Source organism: Oratosquilla oratoria, chromosome 36 (assembly GCF_046742065.1).
Source record: "Oratosquilla oratoria isolate Oo_2021 chromosome 36, ASM4674206v1, whole genome shotgun sequence".
NCBI classification, from domain to species: Eukaryota; Metazoa; Arthropoda; class Malacostraca; order Stomatopoda; family Squillidae; genus Oratosquilla; species Oratosquilla oratoria.
In genome coordinates, this window is record NC_134812.1 from 31,725,935 (window position 1) to 31,740,934 (window position 15,000).

The window sequence follows — 15,000 nt, forward strand, 5'->3', positions numbered from 1 at the left end:
TTCTCATGGAATTTTTCTTATCAATTTTCATCAAGGGTTGATAATGTCCACTGCGTAGAGACATTACACATATCTACCTTAGTTATCCCCATTCATAGCCAAGACACCTTCCGGACGCTCAAAGTTACAGATAGGACCCAAGGGAAGACCCTGTGGGACTCCGTCACAAACTCTATCGCAGGACCTTTTAATCGTAGATGAAGTCAAGACATGAGGTGTTGCGTCCTGGGTACTCAAGGAAGCGTGAGTGGAAGGGTGGGAGAGGGGGGGAGAGGTGTTTGTAAAGGCATAAAGTGGGAGGAGGTGGGAGAGAGGGGGAGGAGGAGGATCAACTTAACAAGCAGAGGACCACGTGAAGTGAGTTGAAGGGAACAGCGTGACGTGGTTCGGGGTGGAGTGGCTATGAAGGGTGACCACTTCACTGATGAACGAACGGGTAAAAGGACCGCTACTCCCACCCGAGGCCCATAGTCGAGTAAAATCGTCTAGTAAAAAAAAAAAAAAAAAAAAAAAAAAAAAGGAATCACGAAGTCCTTCGCCATGTAAAAGTTCACTGACACGCATAGACCTTCAAGGCGTGTCCAGACTTTTTCTCTCATCTGTACAAAGGCCTCGACTCGGAGACCTTGGTTCTCCACCGCCGTTTCGCACAGTGGGGAACCGCGTCCCCGTTGTCCATCGGCCGCGCCGCAGGAATCAACCCGAAACACATCCATCCTCAACCCTCAACCCATTTACTCTTTCTCCCCACACAGACACATGCGGTCCACACTCATCTACTCAGTACATAGGTGCACCCTTCACATGTACATGCATACATATATACACACGTATATATATATGCATACACACATACAAATATATATATATATGTACACACACATATATATGTATGTATACACACATACATATACTCGTATATTTATATATATATATATATATATATATATATATATATATATATATGCACACACACATATATAGACATACACATATACAAATATATATATATATGTACACATACACACACACACACACACACACACACACACACACACACACATATATAATGTTAGAAAAAATAGAGAAATATTTTACCACTTTTGTACTGCCTTATATCAGATTTCATTCAGCTGAGGCGATTGATCAAAAACTGAGATCCGTTAAAACTGGTTCAATTAAGCTAACTATTGTTTAGCAGTCATCTGTGTTCCTCATGCCTTAATCTAGTTCCTTAACCTGAATGAAATCGTTTGGGTTTTTGCTCAGAATACAAATAGAAAATTCACTGTGAATGAGTCAAAGACGATTTCAATTTGCATTTTGAAGACGTGACTCTATATAGTTTATTCTGGCTTGTGAATAGATATTTCGTCTTTTCCTACCGCGGGGCGATCCTCTTCAGCGTTGAATCCAAAGTTCTAGATAGAATTACGTGGAATGGTTTAGGAAATATCGTCCGGCGGCAACCATAATGAAATGTGTAGAGACAGTCGCAAGGGAAAGGGTGAATGGCGAAGAGGGAAGTAATTAGAATAGGTCTGAAGAAATGAAATTCTTGTGTACTCAAGGTGGGGACGATGTTGCTGGCTCTGAGGAGGATTACTATACTCTTTACGAGAAGGAGGAGGAAGAGGGAGTGGAAGAGGAGGAACAGGAGGAGGAAGAGGGAGTGGAGGAGGAGGAGGAGGAGGAGAGGGTTAATATGGTAGAGTTGAAAGAAGAGTTATTGTTGTTGTTGTTGTAGTAGTTGTTGATTATGATTGTGATGATGATGATAGTGGGGTTGTTATTGTTGTTGGTGGTAGAAAGTAAACAGGAAAAAAATCTAAAGAATGTAAAAAAGAAGAGGAGGGGAGGAGGAGGAGGTGGTGGTGGAGGAGAGGAGGAGGAGGTGACGGAGGAGAGGAGGAGGAGGTGGGGGAGTGAAGGAGGTGGAAAGTCATGGTAGCAAACACGGAAGAAAGGTGTCATGGGTTTGTAGGACTTGCTGGAAGTTGTGCAAGCAAATACGATGTGTGTGTGTGTGTGTGTGCTTCAATGCGTAAATGTTTTTTTTTTCAGAGAGAGAGAGAGAGAGAATTTCCCTATGGGACATTAGTTTAGTGACAGAATTTTTTTTTTTTTTTTTTTTTTTTTTTTTTTTGTTTTGGTCTTCGTCCTTTTCTTCTGCTTCCTCTTCTTCGTCTTTTTTATCACTTTTTTCTCCCCTTATTGTTTTCTTGGTTCTTTTTTTTTCTTCAAATTTCTTCTATGTTAATATCTTTTTAATTTCTCTTTCTTCTTTTTTTTTTTACTTTATCTTCTCCTTTTATTTCTAAATCTGGTTTTTCATTTTGCATTTCTCATTATTTTCGCCTCCTTCTTGCTCTTCTTCCTTTGATTCTAATTCAGATTCTGAATCTTCTTCTTCTCCTCCTCTTCCTCCTTTTTTTTCTCCTCCTCTTCTTTCTCTTCCTTCTTTCCCTTGGTTTTCTTCTTCTTTTCTTCGTCTTCACCTTGTTCTTATTCCTTTTCTTCTTATTTTCTTCGTCCTCTCTCTCTTCTTATTCCTTTTCTTTTTCTTCTTCTATTTCGTCTTCTTCTGTTTCTTTTTCTTTATTCCTTCTTCATATTTTTCTTCGTCCATCATTTCTCCTTCTTCTTCTTCTCTCCTTCTTTCTTTTTCATTTATATTTTCTATTTCATAATTTTCTTATTCTTCTTCGGCTTCTTCTTTTTACGTCAACCCAAGATAAAGATAATTTTTTTCGAAACTAGAAGTGCCTTTAATGCGATTCCAGGATCCACAGACTTGCGTCTTTGTTTCCAAGAGTCTTCCAGTTGTCTTTACCTATGTCAATAGAACAATTAGTTTCAAAATTGGTTTAGATTTTGGGACACACATACACATAGGCGCACTCTCACACACACACACACACACACACACACACACACACACACACACACACACACACACACACACACACATATATATATATATATATATATATATATATATATATATTGTGTGTGTGTGTGTACGTATACATAGATACACATATAAAAACTCAAACATACACACAGATACATATATGTAAACACGAACACCGACACACTCACTCACACACACACACACACACACACACACACACACACACACACACACACACACACACACACACACACACACAGTTCTGGTCGGTTGAAAACATATTTTGCCCCTCGTCCGCTCCCTTACCTCCTCAGCTGAATAAAGTCATGTGGCGGGAGAGGGAATATATATATACTGTATATATATATATATATATATATATATATATATATATATATATATATGTGTGTGTGTGTGTGTGTGTGTGTGTGTGTGTGTGTGTGTGTGTGTGTGTGTGTGCGCGTGTGTACAGTACATCACAACCTTTAAAGGTTAAGAGTGTTCCTACCCATGGCTGAATAAAATCGCCAGACAGAAAACAGAAACACACATAGAAACACGCTGCAAATTGAAACACACACATGCCGTTGACAGAAAGATCGTAATACAATCATCTGGTGCCTGTCATAATAAAATAGAAAAAAAATAACCAATGGTGCTGAAGCGTGCTGACTCATTTCTTGTACACAAATGTACACTTGTACACTAATAAGCATCACCGCCTCGGTGACGCTCATTGCATACTTTGCTCTGGCTAATGTATTTTTTTTTTTTTTTTTTTTACTGGTTTCTGTTTTACCTTGCCTCCTCCCCCTCCCTCCCTCTCCCTCCCACCATAGCTCAATAGAATCGTTTTATGTCATCCTGAATGAAGTATATAAAGTATGCCGCGCAACTAAATAAGATACTCGTATATTAAGATCAAACGAAATAAAGAATCAAATAATTTCCTCAATCTGGGTAAAATCGTCTAGCGGCAGGTTAGAATAGATTCTAAATTCGTAATAAAACATAACGAAAAAGTTAATCGAGATAAGTTAGACAGAGTTAGGGCGGTACACCCTTTCACCAGTTTTATAGATAAGCCAATAAGTTAGATAAATCTAACTAGAAAGCCAGGTAAAATTCTAGTTTCTAAAGGTAGAAAGCGTTCGCCAGGGTTTGCCAAAAAATTTCAAAATCATGGCCCTTAATCCGATTTTTTTTTTTTTTTCTTTCTTTTTTTTTTAACTATGTTGGATCAGAAACAGAGAGAAAGGATCGGTCAGTCAGAAAGAAAGGATTTTGTCCTGAGGGCTTACAAACTAATTTACGTTGGTGTTTCCGTGTGGTTACAGTTGTGTAGGAACATTATATAATTGAAAATTTTATGTTGGGAAATATATAGAAAAACTAAACCAAATGTGTGATTGATCAAGCTACTATCCAACAACTGAATAAAATCGTATAACTTTAGGTAGAACAAACTCAAGCTGTAATAAGCTGTATGTAATGATATCATAAGTTGTATCTGATAATGATATAATATATATAAAGATAATCTGTGGTTAAATAAGCTCTAAAACAAATATGGCGAAGGGGTTAATCGAATTTGATGCAGATCCCTCATGTAGTGAGGGGGTGTGGGGGATCGTCATTTTTTTAATAAAATCACCTGCCGACATTGTGGCGTATTACACACAAGAACTCCGACTCACCCTGTATTGTACCGCCGCGGTGCGTTGAGTTTCTGACTAGTCACGTGACTACGTAAACTCGCGATCGACCCCCAACGGCTACTAGTGACTGCCACTTGCCTTGGCTATTCGAGCACATAGGGCAAAGGTAGCGGCTAAGCGCCTCTGTGCGTAAACACCCCCTCTGTGTAATGGTCACTCACTCTCACAGTATATTTAGTGCTCACTAACACACACAGTTCTTCCCAGTCTCAATAGACTGTACTTCCAGTACAAGGAATGGTCCTAGTCTTCTCGTCCTAGTAGTTTCGCCACAAGGAACGACTCAAGTCGTCCTTCTACGAGGCACGTCTCCAGGAATCTCACTACGAGGCACGTCACCAGGAACGCGCCTAGTCGTTTCACTACAAGTAAACTCCCCACAGTCGTCTAGCTACAAAGGAACAGTCCCCAGCAATCTCCACAAGGAACGGTCCCAGGTAGCCTCGCTACGAAGAAGCTCCACCCGGGAATCTCCTCCTCTGGGTATGGCACCAACGGACTAGTTTACGAGGAACGATCCTGCGCGCCAACAGTCACCGGCCACGGTCTGACCAATACTGACCCTGAAGGCGCGACTCGCGCGCGGGTTGGCCCGTGAGGTTCGCTCGCTCGCTCGCTCCCTCGCTCTCTCGGTCTTCCCTAGTTTCTGTTCTACCGACCCGCTGAGCGGATGGTCTGGGTAGAGGCTCCCAGAGTCTCTGCCTGTTTGGGTTCTTTGGGCATTGCTGAGTGTGTTCTGGTGAACGCCTGCTGGTTCTGTTCGGCTTTGGGAAGGTTTGTAGCCAAGTCAGTCGGGGAGACACTTCGATTCGTTTTTTTAAGGTTTTGTTGTGGTCGATTCCAGACGGAATGAGGGAGATTCGGTACAAGCGTTTTTTTTTGTGCGTAGGGGCCTCTGTATAAACCGATGAGACGGCATAGCACGCCCAACCTACCTCTCGATAAACTTCAGTTTTTTTTTACATCATTATTATCATTTATTTATTTATTTATTTATTTGTTTATTTTATTCGTTTATTTATTTATTTGTTTTTATCTTATTTATTTATTTCTATTTATTTATTTATCTATTATTATTATTTGTTTACTTTATTTATTCATTTATTTATTTATTTATTTATTTGTTTTTTTGCGATGTTTGATCTAAAATTTTTGAAGCGCCTTGCTGTAGAAGGCAGTAAATGGCCCGTAGATATATTTACTTTTTCTTTTTCTTTAGGAAAGTGTGGATTGCGTCACTCTATGTCTACTTAGTCACCGTGAATCAGTTCATTGTTCATTCGCTGTTCTCGAGGTCACATGTAGCGTTGGCTGGCCTTTAACTTTTTTCCCCGTCTTTTTTCACGAATTCCCAAACTCCTCCTTCTTCTCCTCCTCCTCCTCCTCCTCCTCCTCCTCCTCCTCCTCCTCCTCCTCCTCCTCCTCCTCCTCCTTAGCCTTCTCCTTTTCCTCCTCCTCCTCCTTAGCCTTCTCCTTTTCCTCCTCCTCCTCTTTCTCCTTTCCTTCTTCATTCCCTCCCATTTTCTTATACTTACGTTTTCCTCCCCTCTCCTTCTCTTCCTCCTGTTACTCCTCCTTCCTCTCTCCCTTCTTCTTATGCATCCCCTCCTCTTCCTCCTCCTCGACCTCCTCCTCCTCTTCCTCTTCCTTCTGCACTGTTCCTTTTCTTTTTCTTCTTACATTAATCTGCAACTTGGTTCTGTTTTTCTCTTTTTCACTTCTTACGTCTGATTTTTATCCTTTCTTATATTTTTTGACTCGTATTCATCATCACCTAAATCTGTTGCTACGCTTCCTGCGCCCTCCTTTTTTCGTATCACTGCTTCGAATAACTGGCAAAACCTCCCACGTTACACCTGACGTAACATAACGTAACCTAGTCACATCACAGACAGACTCTACACCTGTTCTGACTACGTCACTTCCCACATGTGATGTCCAACATCTCGTCATGTTGACAAATAACCTCTGAGGTGTGGTAGGACATAAAATAGTCTAGTTACCTCAGTCTTGCTTCTGAATTGAAAGAATGTACCGGTATCATATGCCCTGAAGAACTTCTATGATAGATGCATCTTAGTATTGCTTGAAAGTGTCATAAAGGATATGTCATAAAGTAAAATAGTTATCGTTTCAGACGGGGCACAGTTGAGGTTTAAAGTACCGTACTTGTATCGTATACCATAAGAAATAGCTTCCATAACTGATAGAACTTGGTAGTGATAGAAAATATTCTTGTGTGATATGCCATAAAAAAGGTCGTCAATTTAGTGGACGGGTCTCAAAGCTCGTCATGTTACTTGTATCCTATGCCATAAAGAGAGATAGTTACCATATGGGGTGATCCTCAATTTTGGGCGAAATGTTTCGTACCTGTACGGTATGTCAGAAAGCCAGCCTTGGCCTCCGAAACAGATGGACATCAACATAATCGAACATGCGGAGCATTCCGTTTCCCAGACTCACTATCTGCGTTATCGTTCAAAATCTCCTTCCTTACATTACCCGACCAATTCCCCCGGAGAGGATTTTCGCCCAGCATTCCCCATTGCGACGGCAGCGGCGACGGGACCATTCCGATGCGGGTTGTCCTCTTGTCGTGCGGTTACCGGCTTTTGTTGACAGTGGAGAGGTTCGTCTCATTGGGTTCCCTGCTCACGTCGCGGGGAATTATCCTGAACACACAGCCTCGAGGCAGAAGCAGGGAATGATTCGGGAAAGGGTGTAAGGGTGAGTTTATATATATATATATATATATATATATATATATATATATATATATATATATATGTGTGTGTGTGTGTGTGTGTGTGTGTGTGTGTGTGTGTGTGTTTTTGTGTGTGTTTGTTTATACTGTGTATATTCATTTATTTCTTTATTCCTATATCAATTTATCATACATATCTCTTCTTGCATTGTAAGTCAACGAAGCAGATAGAACCCAAAGAAATGAACCTTAAAGAGAGAGAGAGAGAGAGAGAAAGAGAAACATAAAAGTGGGGACGGGGGTGACTTGTTGGTCCGTGAAACGCACGTCCCGTCTCGCCAAGCCAACGTCAAGCAGCCGTGACAGCTTAGTCCGAACTTCTTCCTATGCTGAGGCAACGCGACGTGCTCGTCGAAATGAGGTGGTGGTGGTGGTGGTGGTGGTGGTGGTGGGAGTCATAAGTAGTATGATGGTTACAGTGCTCATCAAGCTTTCTCTTAACACCAAGTTCGAATCCCGTATAGTGAGACAGAATACCATAATGCCCAGAGTGTGTGGCAAATGTTTCCTAAGGTTTTATTTTTATATATTTGTTTATGTATTCATTAATTCGTCTATTTATTCATTTCTTTACCAATTCGTTTTCTGTATGTTCTTAGGAACCCTTTTCCGTGTTATTTCTTTACAACTGGATTGCAGTGCACCCCTTACGGGAACGGTTGAAACGCTGATGTCACAAGAAGAAATATTAGTTGAATTAAATACTAACTACGGTGATGGCAAGAAAATTAGTACTGCTAAAACTAATAATAATAATGATACAAGATAGTAATAATGATAGTAATAACGATTCCGAGAATATGGTATTAGCAAAAATCATAACAACAACAACGTAACAAAAACAACAACAACAACGACGACGACGACGATAAGGTAATGGAAACAACAACAACAGTTGTCAACGGACAAATAAACAGATAAATTGATACAAGAGTGCAGGGAGGTGGGGGGGGGAGGATCTCCCGTCCTCTCAAGAAGGAGGTAAAAGGTGTTTAGACAACGCGGAACAGAACTCGGATAAATCACCAGGAGAGTGTCTTAGGCTCTCAGGTTCCGCTGAGGTGTTGTAGGTGTTGTAGGTAGCGTTAGGAAACGCCCACAAACACCCGTGAAAAACACACACACACCTCGTGCCGCAGTGGTTAGAGTTCCCGGTAGCAACTACGGCGGTCCGGGTTCGAACCCCATCCAGGGTTGATACAATTTCAGTATCGCTGCGCTGCGGGGTGTTACTTCAACTCTCGTGGGCGAGGAGTTGGGTGTGTGTGTGTGCGTGTAAGGTCACAGCATTACCCATAGATCAGTCATACAGTATATGAGCTCTGAGCTCTCTTTTGGGAGGGAAATAGCTGTCGATCACGAGTCCAACACGTAATCCAAGACCCTGGTAAATCACACAAATTGAGTTTATCCATTATAATTAGTCTCCTTTGTACCTCTCAGTAGGGTGACCATTTAGCCATTGAAAGGGCAGCTACACCTGACAAAGAGAACCAACAAGAAATGGCGACTTAGACTGACCTTGGAAAAAAATATGGAGACGGGGATATTACAAGTGTGTTTTTATCGTAGAATACTTAAAGCCTGTGGATGACTACCGTAATGTACATGGAGTCTATAAACTCACTTGTTGAAAATTTATTAAAAAACAAGAAAAAAAATCCTTTGCTACTAGATTAAAAATCTTGATAGAATGTCGACATCAACGCAAGAGAGAAAAGATGAGTAAATTGTGAATAAAGTAGTTCTTAAAAGACTGGAGAATTGAAAATTAATTATTCAACAAAATTTGTGAAGAGAAAAAAAATCCGTCAAACTCAAACAGAATGTCTATAGTGTTGTGGAGAGTCTTGAGAAAGAGGAGGAATTATATAAGTAGTAGTAGTAGTAGTAGTAGTAGTAGTAGTAGTAGTAGTAGTAGTGAGAGAGGGGTCAATGAACTGTGTCTGTGGGAGACAGATCCTGACTGCTTCCACCACACAGTTCCACGAGGATGGAGGTCGCTTTATAAGTAGTAGTAGTAGTAGTAGTAGTAGTAGTAGTAGTAGTAGTGGTGGTGGTAGTAGTAGTAGTGGTAGTCTGGTACCCTGCCAACAGGTTTCAGGTTGCTTAAAAACTGACTGAAATTAGGTTTGCCTCGATGTGGGATTTCAGCGTCGGGAGAAATTCTAGCCGCACGCGTATACGTGGATATGAAATAAAAACGTATGTGTAAGTACACAAGCGCGCACACACACACACACACACACACACACACACACACACACACACGACTTGATGGCGCAGGTAGTAGAGTTCTCGGCCGCCACTACGGCGGTCCGGGTTCGAATCTCGCCCACGGCTGAAATAATTTCAGTATTGCTGCGTTGCGTGTTGTTACTCCAACTCTCGTGGGCGGGGAGTTGGGTGTGTGTGTGTGCGTGTAAGGTCACAGCATTACCCATAGATCGGTCATATATGAGCTCTGAGCTCTCTTCCGGGAGGGAAATAGCTGTCGATCACGAGTCCAACACGTGATCCAAGACCATGGGGAATCACACACACACACACACACACACACACACACACACACACACACACACACACACACACACACACACACACACACACACGCACGCACACAACTAAACTAATAGATAGAAATATAAAATAACCTACGATATCGGAGGGGAATTGTCCACAAGGCTAGAAGCGCCGGTAAATGAGTTCACAACACACACACACACACACACACACACACACACACACACACACACACACACACACACACACACACACACACAATGTACCCATTCTGTTATGTGCCAACACACAGACCATTACGATGATCCAAACGCAAAATCGACGCATGTGACGTTACATCCCAGAACGCGCCGAGGAGGACAAACCCTCCGGTGGGGACAAATCCCCCGGGTAGGACAAATCCCCCCGGGAGCATAAACCAGAAGGTTTAGACGCCTACTTACCGGGTGGGTTTAATTTAATCGCATTGAGGCAGGGAACGAGTTTAGAGAACACATGAAGCCACCACGACAAACCCGCTTACCTCGGAACCTGTTTCTCTGAAGTCTGGTTAAAATGTGCATATTCCACACTCCTCGTAAGCGCGTTGGGTACCGTTCTCGACTCTGAGTTTTGTGAGCCTAGTTTTGGACGCCAATGTTTCACACTTGTGCTGGCTGTCTCAGTACATAAGGCAAAGGTGATAGATTCGGTTGTAGTTTATGTAAGCCTCTAATCATCATTGAAATATAGTATCTGTGTGCTTTTGTGAGACTTGTCAGTCTGCACCTATCTTGTGAGAGACGTGTGATCTCATTCGTTGTCGTGAGAAACCCGAGTTTCCCAGCATTTTCGTGAGAGACCTACTTTCGTGAGAGTTTTAAGTTCCTCCATATTCTGAGAGACTTGTAATCCTCTTCACTCTCGTGATCAACTCTCAATCGCATTCACTCTCACGAGATAATCTTAGTCTCCACTCTCATGTGGAACTTGGATATGTTACTCTCTTCAATGACTCTCATTTCCCTTCTCTCTTGACTTACTCTCAATCTTCCTCACTCCCATGAGAGACTCTCAATCTCCACCTTCATATGGGAATTTGGTATATTACTCTCTTCATTGATTCTCATTTCCCTTCTCTCTTCATATAATCTCAGTCTCCCTCACTCTCATGGTAAACTTGTAGTCCCGTTTACTTTCACGAAAGACTCTCACGAGAAACTTTCACAAAATATTACAAAGGAGGAGCATGCCGACAGGAGACCTTTTGGTCCATAACTAGGTCGGATGCGGAAAAAATTATAATAATGATAAATAAATAAAAGAAAAATAAATCAAAATTATAATAATATAGATAATAATAAATAAAATAAAAAACTATATAATTCTTTCCTCTTAACTCTTGATTGAAGGCAACACTCTCAGCATCTCTCTCGTCCGGTGTGTCATACCTCCATCTCTTCCTCAGGCTTTCGCATGTTCCACGAACTGTGTGAGTTCCTCCTCGATGTGCCAGTTCGAGGGTGATATGAGGTCGAGTTCGGGGGGAGGGGGTTGTGACGAGGTCAGCGTTTGTGTCGAATTTGGGGGGTTGTTGTCGAATTGAAGGTTTGCACAGAGATTGAAGAATGTCGAATTTGTTATGGATTTTCTAAGTTTGTGTCGAATTTGAACCTTTTTCGACATGGTCCCTGCCACGAGGTAGGGGTTTGCGTGTGTGTGTGTGTGTGTGTGTAAGAGAGAGAGAGAGAGAGAAAGATTCATCATGGTCTTGGATCACGTGTTAGATTCGTGATCGACACACCATCCCAGGTGAGAGCTCAGTTATTACATGACACGATCTATAGGTAATGCTGTGACCTTACACCTACCCACACATCCAACTCTTTGCCCACTAGAGCTGGAGTGCCGGCTCGCATTGCAGCGTTATTTTTTTAACGGTTGAGAACGGTATCGCTACACCATCGAGCCATGTGCGTGTTTATGTTTGTGTGCGTGTGTGTGTGTGTGTATTCACCTTGGTCTTTGGATCACGTGTTGGACTCGTGATTGACAGCTATTTCCCACCCGGAAGAGAGCTCAGACCTCGTATGACCGATCTATGGGTAATGCTGTGACCTTTCACACACACACACACCCAACTCCCCGCCCACGAGAGTCAGAGTAACGACTCGAAGCACAGCAATACCGAAATAATTTCGGCCCTGGGCAGGATTCGAACTGGGTACTGCGAGCACCACTGTACTTCCCAGTCCAGCGCTCTACCAACCGCGCCACCGAGTCGTGTGTGTGTGTGTGTGTGCGTGTGTGTACGTATATGCACCAAAAGCCCTTTCCCCCTTATAAGGAGGGTGACCAAGTCAAAGCACACACCCACACCATACACAGTTGAAACCCACTTAAAACATTTCAGACTGCAAAGAAGGCAACCCTCAACCAAATGAAAGTGTCTGATGTCATCCGAACTGAAGATTCGAAAATTCTTAAACCATCAAGGTCGAGAGGCCTAGCGTCAGAATAAAATCATTATAACAAGTATGAAAACCTAAGGGCATGTTCGAGGTACTATTTTAATCCAGGGTTGGACATACTTAAAGTGAGTCCCTGTGTTTAGCCAGGATCAAATGATTAAAGTTATTGTCGGAACTTTAAAGTTTTAGCATGGAACTTAGCGTGAGAGTGGCCCTGTATCCACGAGAGGTTCGTCTTTATGATATGTTTTTTGAAAAGGAAAAGGAAAAAATAATAAAAGAGTAAAACATTACATTGCCCATGCACCAGCTTGCAATAAATGGACTTCAATGGCTCGCTCAGCAAGTGAATAAATACACACACGCTCGAGTACACACACACACACACACAAATGCACACACACCCACACACACACACACACACACACACACACACACACACACACACACACACACACGCATATACGCACACACACATGCACATTCACAGACACACACACACGTAAACACACATGCACGCATATACGCACACACACATGCACATTCCCTGACATACACACACATACGCGTACATACCCACATACAAGTACACACCCATACCCACTCACATACGTACACACAAAAAATGAAATAAGAGAGAGAGAGAGATACTTCGGCTCTTGATTGCATAAAAGAGCCACGACTATTGCCCTGTTGCATCCGCCCGTACATGAAATTCCCCAAACGCACGTATAATCTCGCTGTGGGATAACACGCTTATGCAAATGGGGACGACGTAAATGTCCTCTGGAATGATGGACAATTCACTTGGACTTGTACAAACAAGTCTTCACGAGACCAAATACATTGAAAACAAAACAAAATCTTAGTAGAAATGACGTTTTTTACGATGGGCGGTCTTTTCAAAAAGATTTTTTTTTTACATGTATCTTGCAGATAGTTTAATTTAAGGATTAGCGTCGTTGTACAAGATGGTTTTATGTTTTGTTTTGTGAAGTCCATAGTTGGTGTCCAGTGTTCTAGAGCTGTTCTAAAGTGGAGAAAGGTTGTTTGTATGTTGTCTTTTCTTTAGCTCATATCATGGATTAGTATTACAAAGATAGGGACTGCTAGAGTGTAGCTTTCGGAAATATTTTCAAAGATAAAAAGAAAATATCCATGACTATCCTATCCATTTTCTAGTTAACACCGATTAAGTTTTTTTGAGTGGGCTCAAGCATACTAACATTTAAGGGGGCATGTTTTTTTGGTTTGGATAAAATCACCGTTCAGCAGTTAGAATGAAACCATATAATTTCTCTCTCTCTCTCTCTCTCTCTCTCTCTCTCTCTCTCTCTCTTTCTCTCTCTCTCTCTCTCTCTCTCTCTCTCTCTCTCTCTCTCTCTCTCTCTCTTCAGATGGACATAAACGGACCACCCGTGTCTAACCAGTTTTCAAAGTCCTCCGAACTGAATAAAATTGCTTCGCATAAATGAAAAAAATATTTAAAAAATAATAATAATAACCCAGGTCTCCGTTTTGAAGACATTGAGATAACGCTACACTAGTGTGTTTGAACCACAGTCTTGACCATCTCGTTCAGACTCCTCCAGAAGGTCTCTGATGTGTCCTTCGAGTCTTCCTTGGGGGGTCTTAATGTGTTCCTTCAGCGTATACGGAAGGGTCTCCTGGTGGGAGGGGGAGGGGGGGAAGGGAAGGGGGGAGGGGAAGGGGGGCGCGGTCCAGAGCAGCGACAGGTAGGTCCTTAAGTTGTTGATAAATGGAGGTCTATCAAATGGGACAGCCATATTAAGGTCTTGATATTGTTATTACGTTTGATTTAGTAAGTGCTCTGAATAATGTTTGTTCTCTTATTTTTTCGTATGAATTTATTCTTTTATTTGTAGATCTAGTTTCGTTTGTCTTTGTTTGTTTGTTAAGGTTTTAATGTCGATATTGTTTTCGGTCGTTTGTTTATTTTTGGTTGTCATGGTGATGTGGTGCAGGTGCCTTTCGCGGGAACGGTTGGAGTGATGTTGTTGCAGAGAAGGAATGCCGTAAAAGATAAATATTGTGATTTTTTTTTTTCATTGATCAGCATTTATTGCTTTTTTATTTCATTTTTATTTACTTAATCTATTCTTGTTCCCCCTTCTTATCATTACCAGCATTACTATTATCACTATTTAATTTATTTTTATGTCATTATTATTATTCTTATTGCTCTATTATAGTTGGTATTATTATCTTCTTATTATCATGACCACCCTCATATAAGAAGGGAGGGGGCCATTTAGATATATGAATGTGTATCATTATTGTATTATATTTTTCCATTTGTTTATTTGTCATTTTTCTTTTTATTTTCGACGATTTACGGTATCTAATAATGTATTTGTTTCGTTTATTTATTTACTCTTTTGACATATTTCATTATATATTTATTTTATGCATTTGCATATTAATTTGATTAATATATTTATGTATTTTATTTATACATTCATTCGTCTATTTTCTTTCATTCATTGAAGCCACTGGAGGTCCTGTCTCCTCTTTGTTGGTAGACGCTATCTGTCACTACCAGGGTATCTGAACGCAGGCGAGGGCAAGGATTATGAAGAGAGTCCGCCCCAACAGAAATGGAAATCC

At 41.3% G+C, this 15,000-nt stretch overlaps 2 protein-coding genes across 4 annotated transcripts in view; one reads left to right on the plus strand and one right to left on the minus strand.

Moving 5' to 3' along the window:
- Positions 1–15,000, plus strand: part of Miga (mitoguardin) — a 588,191-nt gene that overhangs the window by 261,200 nt on the left and 311,991 nt on the right. The gene's annotated exons all lie outside the window — the stretch shown is intronic.
- LOC143018931 (protein unzipped-like) overlaps positions 1–15,000 on the minus strand; it is a 201,690-nt gene that overhangs the window by 12,734 nt on the left and 173,956 nt on the right. Inside the window, exon 1 of one of the 2 annotated variants that reach the window (XM_076174521.1) lies at positions 4,612–5,201. The exons of the other annotated variant lie outside the window; for it this stretch is intronic. The gene's annotated coding sequence lies outside the window, so the exon portion shown is untranslated. Of the gene's footprint in view, positions 1–4,611; positions 5,202–15,000 lie in introns of those variants that run through there. 2 annotated transcript variants of the gene reach the window in all.